General features: G+C 39.4%; 1 pseudogene; it reads left to right on the top strand.

Annotated features, from left to right (window-relative positions):
• The window catches only part of LOC149240536 (protein disulfide-isomerase like 2-2 pseudogene), a 127,980-nt pseudogene extending 117,654 nt beyond the window's left edge, over positions 1-10,326 (top strand).
• The last annotated feature ends 628 nt before the right edge of the window (positions 10,327-10,954 follow it).

A 10,954-nucleotide genomic window follows, 5' to 3' on the forward strand; every position in this document is an offset into this window, starting at 1 on the left:
AACAATTTTTGCATTTCTTCTTTGACTATATCTTTAAGAGCTGGATTCATCCTCCTTTGGAGCTGTCAGAATGGCTTGCAACCCTTTTTGATGTATATGTGGTGAGTACACACTGAGGGGTGTACTCCCTTCATTTATTTGTAACTCCAAGCGAAGGCTTCTAGATGTTCCTTTAGCATGTTGCATAACTTCTCTTCTTGGAGAGCAGAAAGAGATGGATTGATTTTCAAGGTTCTCTTAGGGCCGAATTCTATGGTTTTGACATGGAGGGGGTTGGAATCAGCCAAGAATAGGTCAATTGGATGATTTTTCTGGGTTTCCTTTACTACATCTTCTAAGGGAAATGTACTGGGAGTTGGACTTTGGAGTAGGTGTTCAATCAAATCATCTTCATCCTGTTGTCCTCCTCCCATGGTTGTTTCTAAAGTATAAAGTTGGGCAGAATAAACTTCATCTTCTTCCTCCTCCTCCAACCATAAAGGTAAATCATGCTCTAGAGATGGCTGAGCAGGAGGGTATAGGACTAACTACTTGGACATATGCCCATTCTTGATGGTCATATTCCCAGCTCTACAGCTAATGTAAGCATCGACAGTGGCCAACCAGGGTCTCCCAAGGATGAGAGGGTAACCAGTAAGCTTAGCCTTAGGCTGGAGAACTAGGAAATATGCAAGGTACTCCCAAGAGTCAATGGATACCATCACATCCTCTACAATCCCCTGAGGGGTTACTATGGAGTGGTTTGCAAGTTGCAGAATTATTGTGGTCTTCCTGAATGAACCTTGGAGGTTGAGCTTGAGCATGGTGTCCTTGGTCATCACATTAATGGTAGCCCCAATATCGATGAAAGTGTGTGGGAAAATGGTTCCATTGATGTGCACATCTACTACAGGGCTGCCAGGGTCCAAATTCTTTGGACAGATTACTTGCCCCAACATTAAGTCAGACAGTTGTCCAATGACATTAATGGTAGGGGCATCCCTTCTTCACCTCCCTAGATGCTTGAATCCCTGCGCCTTAATCAACTTATTGTAAATATGAACATCTTTTATTGCTTGGAGAAGTGGAATCTTTACACATAGATTTTTCAATTCTCCCAGAAGCTTAGTTTCTTCTGGGGTATGCTGGAGTGGTTGGGTTAATCTCTCAGGAAAGGGTGGGTTCACTTTAAGAATGATTTCCTCTCTTTCTTCCTCAACCTCCCTAGGTGGAGGTGGAGGTTGGTTATCTGGGAGAAATATCCCAAATCTCAGGTTAATCTCCTGGATTTCCACAACATAAGCTGGATATGATGTCTCTTTAGTGTATACTTGTTAAGCCTGTCTATTGTTTAGGTTCAGATTTGGCTGGGAAAGAATATGGGGTTGCTTAGGTGGAGAAGAGTTTAGCATTTGTGGTTGGGTAGGTGGTGGAGGTAATAAAATTGGAGAATTGTTGTATTGGGGCCTCCACCCCTGGGGTGGTGCATTCCACTAAGGTTGTGGTTGAGCATATGGTTGAAATGACTGGCTGGCTAGCTGGTAGTGATACTAAGATGAAAAGGACCAAGGAGTGGGTGTAGACTAGGAAGGATGAGCAGGGGGTCCCCAAGAAGGTATGACTGTGGTTTGGTTGGGGTTGTAATATGCATAGGATGACCCTTTCATGCCATGCTAGTATGGTCTAAGCCCATGAGGTCTCCTTTGGTTTATGTAGCAGAGCTACTCAGTGACCCCTTCAGCTCCTTGATATACATCTTTGAGTCCAGGCAAAGAAGGGCACTTGTTTGTGGAGTGGTTTTCTTCACAGACTGAGAAAATTTCAATAGAATTCAATGGACATTCATTCCTAGGATGCCTCCTGGTGCATCTAGGACAAAAAATGGCCAAGGCTCTCTCTGCTTCCTCCTTATTTATTTTAATGTGCATAGTGTCCATTTGCAAGACAAGGGTTTTTGGCATCTCACTTTTGAAATCTTCCATAATGTTTCCAATTTCACCCTTGATGGATGAGTTGGAAGAGGATGTACTGACCATAGGCTGACTACCCCTACACTTTTTCCTAGCTGCCCTAGAATGGTTTCTAAAGACAGTATTGATATCCTCATAGGATAATTGGTAGATATATCCTCCTGATAACAAGTGTAGGGTATCCAGAAGATCTTCCCTTACTCCCTTAAGCAGGACCAACTTTAGTGACTCAAGGTCAAGTGTGCACTTGGCCCATTTGTAACTAAGATGGAATCTTTCTTCATAATCATCTAGGAATTCATCATTGCCTATGGTCATCCTAAAAATTTCCTCTTTAGTATCCTTTGACCAAAAATAGTCTCGATATTTGTTTTTAAAGGCTTGCTACATCTGAGCCCAAGTTGTGATGCAATCCCTAGGTAAACCCATGAACCAGCGCAATGTTGCATCCTTGAGGGTAGATGGAAATAGTTTTAACTTCTGCTCATCATCTGTATAGTCATAGGTTCGACATATAACATCAAACTCAAATAGGAAAGTGTCGGGGTCTTCTGTGGTCAAGCCATGGAAATGAGGTAGGGCAGAGGGGCTTATATTTTTCATCTTAGTGTCCCCATTGGTTTCCCTGATGGGGAAGGCACCCTCAACTCTCTCTCTATTCCCTCTGTCATTTCTGTTTTCAGCCATTGGTTCAGTAGGAATGGGTTCTTCTTCTTCTTCTTCCCCTGTAGGTTCTTCAAATATGTCAGGTTTCTCACCTAAGGGTTCCTCCAATTCACAGCCACCGAAGAAGAGGGAAGGTTGGTTGTTTGATGCAGTGGGGGTATTTGGCAAAAATTTCCCTAAGTTATCCCTATTCCTACGAGGCATGAAAGGAAATGTTTTTGGGTTGGTTTTGTGTTTTTTTCAAACTTGGAAAGTACTTTGTAGAATTGAAATTGCTGATTAAATGAAAACTACTGACTAAGTGAAAAACTACTTGCTGAATTGAAATCTTGCTTGCAAAAATGGAAAGGAAAGCAGAAAATGTAGAATGAAAAAGGAAGCAACTAAATTACTTTTGCAAAAATAAACTAATGGCAGAATATTAGAGACAAGAAATAGAAGAAAGAAGCAGTATTCACATATTACTCAGACACCTCCCCAAAAACGGTGCCAAAAAGTGATGAGCACCAGTATTGCAGCAAGAATGCTGCAACTCCTAGGCTACCAGCTTTACTTTATCAACCCGAGGTTCGTACAAACTTGGAGGTGACAATGTTGTATACACAAGTAACAATGATGGTTTTGCCTTTTGTCATGGTTCAGCTGGCGAGAGACCACTAGGGTTTTCAAGCCAGACTTCTATGGAGTCAGAAGAAGCTTGGTTTCATGATGGAAGAAAGGGAAATCTTCTCTAAGGGAGAGATACTCTACTGCAATAATGGAAAAGACCGAAATTCAATGCTAAATCACACCATTTCCTAATTAATTGCCAACAAACAATGCTTTGCAATAATGCTAAATTATCATGACCCAAATGCTACTATCTAAGCGTGGAAGTAAGAAGCATCAAACATCACTAGTGTGCAAGTAAAGGGACTGAAATAAATCCATTTTTGTCTTTTTGTCTTTTCATGCAAAATCAAGTATGAAAACTAATTTCTTTTGGTGATGTGGCAGGTGAATTAAGGATGTTGGAGGATGGCTGGAAGGGTTAGGAGATGGTTGGATGGTGTGGGAGACCCTTGGGAGGATTTTGGTGACTTCCTAGAGGTTTTCCCTCAATTCGGCCTCAAAACAAGCCATTTTAGGAAAACCTATAGGATGTACTAGAAACCTACAAGATTCCCTGTAAACCTACAAGATATAGCCGAGAGAAAAATGTGAGGTGTTGGAGGTGATGGAAGGATTAGGAAAGGTGTTTGATGGGTGTAATGGAGTGGGAGAAGGTCTAGGATCACTCAGAAGTCAACAAAAAAGATAGGAGATGGTTGGATTCGCTCAATGTGCTTGGAAGAATTTCTATGAGAAATGATGAAAAATAGTGAAGGTGATGGTGAAAACAAGGAATGACTATGGTGGATGGAGTGGAAGGTGGTTTCTGGCTATGAAGTCTTTGTCTCCTCCTGAACCACTTGCTCTACATAAAAGATGTATATTTTCCAAAAAGCTATGTAAACAAGAAACATTCTCATAAACTAGAAAAGAAGAAATAATGAACTAACTGCCTACATTATGCATGAAGAAAGTTGTTGAAAGGAATGAAAGCATGGATGAGATATACTGAAAAAATTACGATGAAAAATATGGCAATGAAGTCCTACTTTGAAAAATTGACCAAATGCTAATTTAAAGACAACAAACTCCAAATCTTATCAAAGAAATAGAAATCTGTGTTTTCGTGGTTGCATAAGGGTCCCTTCCTCAAGTCATGATCCCAGAGGGAGTAAGTGAGGCCGAGATGCCATCTGAAAACCTTGTGGTGCTCCTTTTATCCCTACTAACCTGCTACTGAAGTAAGGCACAAATGGAAGAAAACTAATAAACAATCAATCCAAACTACACTACTTACAATGGAAAAGCATCTAAAAGCAAATTAACAATGAAGCTATGAAACTAAACTAAACATACATATACAAGAAAGAGGAGCCTTGGCTGCTAGTTTTGAGCCCTAACCTAAGAGCTTCAGCCCTCTGAGTTAACTTAGTGATGGTTCAAAACAAAACTCATTGTTATTACCAAAACAGAAAATTACATCAATAAAATTTTCACAAGTCTGGAGCTCGAAAATAGCTTAGATTTTTACAACAAAAATTTGAATCCTAATGAGGCTCTAGGACTCTCTACTTATACAACTAAAGTCCCTAACGACTTCCTTAAAATCAGTGAGGCTCGGCTTCCGAACTCAAGATAAACTAGATCTTTTTCTCTCACTTTCTCAGCTACCTTCTAATCCTCATGGCTTGGCTGGTTGCATTCCGAGCTGGTGTGATGGATGGAGGAATATTTGAATGGGGGATAAGTAAATGAGGAGATTTACCTCCTACAATCCCTCTCCCTTGTCCCATTCGAGTTTTAACCTTAGTATTTGTAAAAATTCCTTGATTTTCTCCTTCAATCTTACATTCAATGCATATTAGTCCACTAGGAATAATATCCAACTCTAATTCATCTCATAATAAAAATATAATCAAAAACATGTAATAAGTTGTGACAAAAGTTGGTTTGACTAAGATAGGAGGTGAATTAAGGCCCATATAATTACCCAATGATGAGGCTCATCAATAGTCTATCTCTCTGCCTTACTGATTGACTTTGGCCAACACATAGCCAATTTTCAAGCCCTCCAAGCTCCTATTTACTTGCATTGTTCCTTGAGGAAATTAGCCCTTATTATTTAGGAAATTCCCTCAATTGGATTACGAAATTCCTCTAGGCTCATCCTATGACTACATGCACCACCTGTACACATTGGAATAGTCTAGAACTGATAGTACACTACCTATGAATCTCCATCTCAATTGGGTAACTTGAATTCTCTGCATGCATCCAGTATTTTGGGTTGATTGATTAGTTAACTAGTTGATCACTGAGTGTGGTTGAAGTTACACTTCCACAACTTGGCCTTCCACTAGTTCCTCCAACAGTTAGAACTAGTTGAATTGACCATAACTCAATTTAACTAAAATAGTTTGCTATAAATTAGAAATCAATCGTACTAAATTGAAATCAAGCTTCCCAAACTCTAATTAATTGAGTTAACTGAGTGACAAGTTCCATGTCACCTTAGTTGACTTCCTCCAATATTTCTGTTGAAATGGAAATTCAAATTTTCTCTAGTTTGACCATGGCATGGTCAAACTGAGATTTTCTTACTGCATTTTCAACATTGATTTCATGTATATTCTCATGTAAATTTGGTTACTATGATTAAATATTATTTTGGAATCTGAAAAATATATCAATATCCACCTCTCAAACTACACAATTAGATTGAAACTATTAAAACTAAAACTAATAACTTTCGGAGTATTCATTTAATTAATAATCCATAGGTAAGGCTCTAGAAACCTATGGTCCAACAAAAGACAAATAATTTACTCAATGAAAATTTCAGGAGAGAAATATGAAGCTTAAACTATGTTTGGACTTAGTATGCATCCAACCTAGAAAAAATGTATAAATTCAGGTTGCAATTGACAGCCTTGATAATTCATGCTCTATTATTGTATAGTTCATCCAATAGAACAACATTTATTTGGTCTACCCATGATGCAAAAGTGGGATGCTATCATCAAAGAGATGTTAATTCTCTTGAATATTTGGTACGTTTCAGCGAGTCTGTAACATACAAGGTTCATATACATAATATCTGGAATATAGTAGTATCCATAATAGGACAAGTAATATTATATATAATCAATAGTTATATATAAGAATGTTGAATGTACAAGTCATATCATTGGTTCTAAATGAATGTTGAAATTCGATTGCAAGATGAATTTCTAATCTTGGTGTTGGGGCCTTCGTTTTAAGATTTTGCAGAGAAGGCAATTGATGACAAGTGGCGGAGATGATTGTTGGGAAGTTGCGGAGTTGAAAGCCAAGGGAATATTAGAAACTAAAGGACGACTATCTGTCATGAAGGAGTGGCAGGAAGAAGAAGGTACAACCGAGCGAGGAAAGAGTAGAGGCAGCCGAGAATGAGGGTAGTCGAGCAAAAGGAAATTAGAACTCGACTTCCAAGTGGATGACAGGAGATAAAAAAAAATAGAAGAAAGAGAAAAGGAGGGTTGTTTCTAGTCAGTAGAGCAAGTCTGTAATAGTTCTAGTCTTCCTTTTTTGTGGAGTAATGTAAAAGAATCCATGATCATGTTTGTACAATTCTATGTTGGTTGTATGATTTCTACTGTTAATGATTAGGCCTTGAGCCTTATGTACTGCATTATGTTATGTTAATGGAGAAGAATGTTCTAGAAACACCTTTTGCCTTTGAGCATTGTGTTATCTATTTAAATTTTAATGAATGTATCCAGTTAGATAGTTTCTTGATATAGCATGAGTAGATATTTTCGATTTTGTTAGTTTGTATGTTAAGCTACTATATTTTGGTCTCTTTCGTTTGATATGACTCCGATGGTATCTAATTCCACCCTCATCTAACTTCAATCGTGACATGCCTCGGGTGAGACTCCTTACCCTCCCTGGGTAAGGTGAAAATGTTGGCATTTCTCTAGACTATAATGGAGCCTTGTTGTTCCCCTTGTGCCTCAACCCAGGGTCTCAACCCTGTTGTAATTTTTGTGCCAGCAAATGGTTCTATTTTGAGGACCTGAAATTCAAAAGGAGGGTTCGGAAAATGGTATCACTGATTTTTAAGAAGGAAATACAAAACTTGTGGGACGAGCAAGTGGATCAGTTTGTCTCTCAACAAGCTCTACTTTGCCATCGAGATGCTGTGAAACTCAAAGATGAGATCATGTACTCAGAGGTCACAAGTGATTTGTACGAGATATTTTGGTGAAAGTTCCTAGAAGAATTGTACAATTGGTTACAGAGATTGCAGGTGAAGGGTAGGTCGGGAGGACATACATTGTCTTGTCACAACTAGACTCTGACAAATCTCGCGAAGCTTTACCATCCTGACATAGATTTGACGAGAGCGGTAGATTTCTGGGTGCATACTACACTAGAAGGGTATGTTGTTGAGTTCGTGGTAGAAAGCCACTAGTCCTTTTCAAAAGCCGATATTATGTTCGGAGCGGGGTTGAGAGGGAAGTTGTTGAAAGAAATGACCCTCTGATTAAAGTCTTAATGGTGGAAGAAGGTTTGCTTATATTCCAAATTCCAAGCATGAAAGTGTAAACACACAGTACTGGGGGAAGGATATAAGGGGAGGGATTCTTTCAATTGCAGGATCATGAGGTTATTATAAGGATGGACATCGAGGATTCATGGAGGGCCAAGGAAACGAGAGCGCAGATAGCGGAGAAATGGCAAGAAAAGGCCATGTAGGCGATTAAAAGGAAGTTGGAGGAACTACACCAAGCAGGATAGGTGTTGAGGAGCCCGAAAGTGGAAGGAAGGATGGAGGAGAACTCAATGAAATGGATAGGGACAACTGGAAGCTAAGAAGGCGATAAGAGCCCTCCCTCACTGATCATAGGTGAGGGGTTGAATGAAACTAGTTGTGTTGGCTCAGAGTAAGATTTAGAGAATAAGATGTACTTTTTTCTACAGAGACTGTTCATGGAAGCTGATGTGTCTAGAAGAATCAAGGACCCAACCCCCCGAGGCTTAGGTATCATCTCCCCCAACCTTCCCCTAGTACTCTACAACAACCCTAACAAATTTCTTTCTAAGTTGCTTAAGACAATAAGAGTGCATATTGTGCATGTTAACTATAAGGTTGGTACTATTAGTGGTGGAAATAATAGTAGTAGTATCTTGGGGTTACAAGGATCTCTACAGCCGGGATCACAAGGTTTTGTGCTTTTAGCACAAACATGGCATATAATGGTGGGGTCATTTACAAGATATCCATAATTCTCTAGCAGAGGAAATGAAGACGTAGAGCAACATTGGTACCTATGCAAGGCTATCTGGAGGGCTCGCCAGTTGTCTAACAACGTGAAGTTGATAGAATTCCAGACCAATCTCAGGGAAAGTTCCTTGAGGTTGTGTTGTAGCCACTACAACACCACCCAAATTTTTGGGCATATTCAAAATTTTGGGTACCCCACTACTCACCCCAAACTTTTAGGGTTTGTTAATAGGACCCCAACTAGTTTCTCTCCCAACAACCTTGCCTATACAAACCCTTTGTTGTGCCCACTCACATTTCATGCATAACATTCACACATCATGTCTTATCTCAAATGTAGGCCTCAAAATCGCATTACGGTTTCGAAGGTCAACGGCTTATTTAATAAGTTAAGAGTCTCTCATGATTTTAAAACTCATCTTCACATGATTCACATCGTGATCAACAAATTTCCTATTCGTGAGTAGGCATACATGAAATTTGTCTTTCCTTATGATTGGTAGAGGTTTGGGAAAATCCCTAAATGGGAAAAGGTGATCCCTCTCCTTCTTTGACCTAACTCACCTCATGCTAAGAGTGTGTTTCCATCGACATTGTCAGGCATCATAGGAGATATGGTTGCATGTTATATTCCCCTAGGTTCTTGGTTGGCCCCACACCTCCACATGAGAATTAGTGCTTGCAAAGATTATATACTACCCTTGCATCCTTGTAGCTCTAGACATATGTGATTGAAGTACTCATGTCATTTTAAGATCTTCTTGACTCACCCTGAAGCATGATCACACACATGCATAAGGGTTTATGATAATACATCATGATAGTAACCTTGCTTTGTCTTGGTCCTTGTCCCCTCGAGTGCATTAAGATTCCTCAAATTTCCATATTACCCTACACCCTTAAATCTATAACTACTCCATTGCTTTCAACATCACATAAATTGCTTTCAATTCATAAGTCCAGTAAGGTGCCTAAATGTTGTGTTGATTTTCGGATTCGAGCACCTCTTATTTTACTCATATAATTTAGTTGCAATTTTACTATCACCTCCAAATGAAATTATTTTCATGGTTTTAATTATTTATCCCTTTTTCTTTGCAAGGATTTAAATGGAGCATAAGGGGTATCATATGGGCATCGTAGGTTCTCAATTCTGACACGAGTGTCCTTGTTGAGTTTTTGCACCATGGTATGGTCATTGAATATGGATCAAGGGGTTTCCAACCATTAAGGTATTTACTCCTGGTAAACCCCCATTAGACTATAAAAGAGAAAGGGATGCAAAACAATAGCAGAATTTGCAATTCAGCAGTTGAAAATTATTTTTAAAGACCAGCTAAATGGGAAGACTGGAACAAATAAGAAAAGTTTATAAAGTTCATCAGTAGAACTCACTTCAAGCAACTTTAATGACATTGTCTTCAAAATTAAAGATCAATGGCTTGTTGAATGTTATGCTCCCTGGTGTGGACATTGCAGAAAACTTGCTCCAGAGTGGAAGAAAGTCGTAAATAGCTTGAAGGGCAAGGTGAATATGGGTCACATCAATTGTGACAAGGAGAAGAGTTTGATGAGTAGGTTCAATGTGCAAAGTTTTCCTACAATCTTGGTATTTGGGTCTGATAAGTAGATTCCAGTTCGTATGAAGGTGCAAGGACAACTTCTGTGATTGAATCCTTTTCCCTTGAGCAACTTGAGATGAATGTTTCTCCTCTGGAGGTGATGGAGCTTACAAGCCAGGATGTATTGGAAGCCAAACATGTTTCTTCAGTGATCTGTTTTGTTAGTTTCTTGCCCAACATTTTAGACACCAATGGCACCATCGATGGTTTAAGGAGGATGTCCGGATAGGCTTGTGCTTTGAAGCAATTGCCTTCTCCAACAAAACAATAAACTGCTCCAAATATAGAGAGTGTAACTTTCCTTTGAATTGCTTTGCCTTGGTCCTCTCGACCTTCAGTTTCTCCAATTCTGTGGAAAACACATCAGAGTCTAATAGAATCTGCAAACTCTCTACTATCTTTTCTGTGAGCTTGATGCTGAGGGGGTCGTCGGCTATGACTGAATCCAGAGCACCATCCTCAAAATAATTGCAAAGGATCTGATCCTTTAATTCAAGCTTGGAAATTCCCCTCTCTATCATCCACTTCGCTTTGGAAACATGAAACCTTAATGCAACAGAAGAGCCTTCCAAGATTACATTCTCCAGAAATGAATCTAAACTATTTGCGAAAAACCTTGAATCGATCAACCATAGTCGAGCAATGGGTTATGCGTTGAAGTCACATTTGAACAGGATGGTCAATAGGATGCATGCCATGCCACTGTACACAAAATGACAATGAATTAAATAATTCTCTCAGCATGTGAACGTTCTAGCGATGCCCATGCAGAAGCTGAAATATTGTTCTCATCGAAGGATACTGAGCCATGAAGGGGATGAGGTGAACTAATTGTTAATAGTGCTTCTCGATACTGA

The sequence above is a fragment of the Pinus tabuliformis genome, chromosome 8, assembly GCF_031772625.1.
Source record: "Pinus tabuliformis cultivar Carrire ecotype Pingquan chromosome 8, CPIR1, whole genome shotgun sequence".
In the NCBI taxonomy this organism is placed as follows: Eukaryota; Viridiplantae; Streptophyta; class Pinopsida; order Pinales; family Pinaceae; genus Pinus; species Pinus tabuliformis.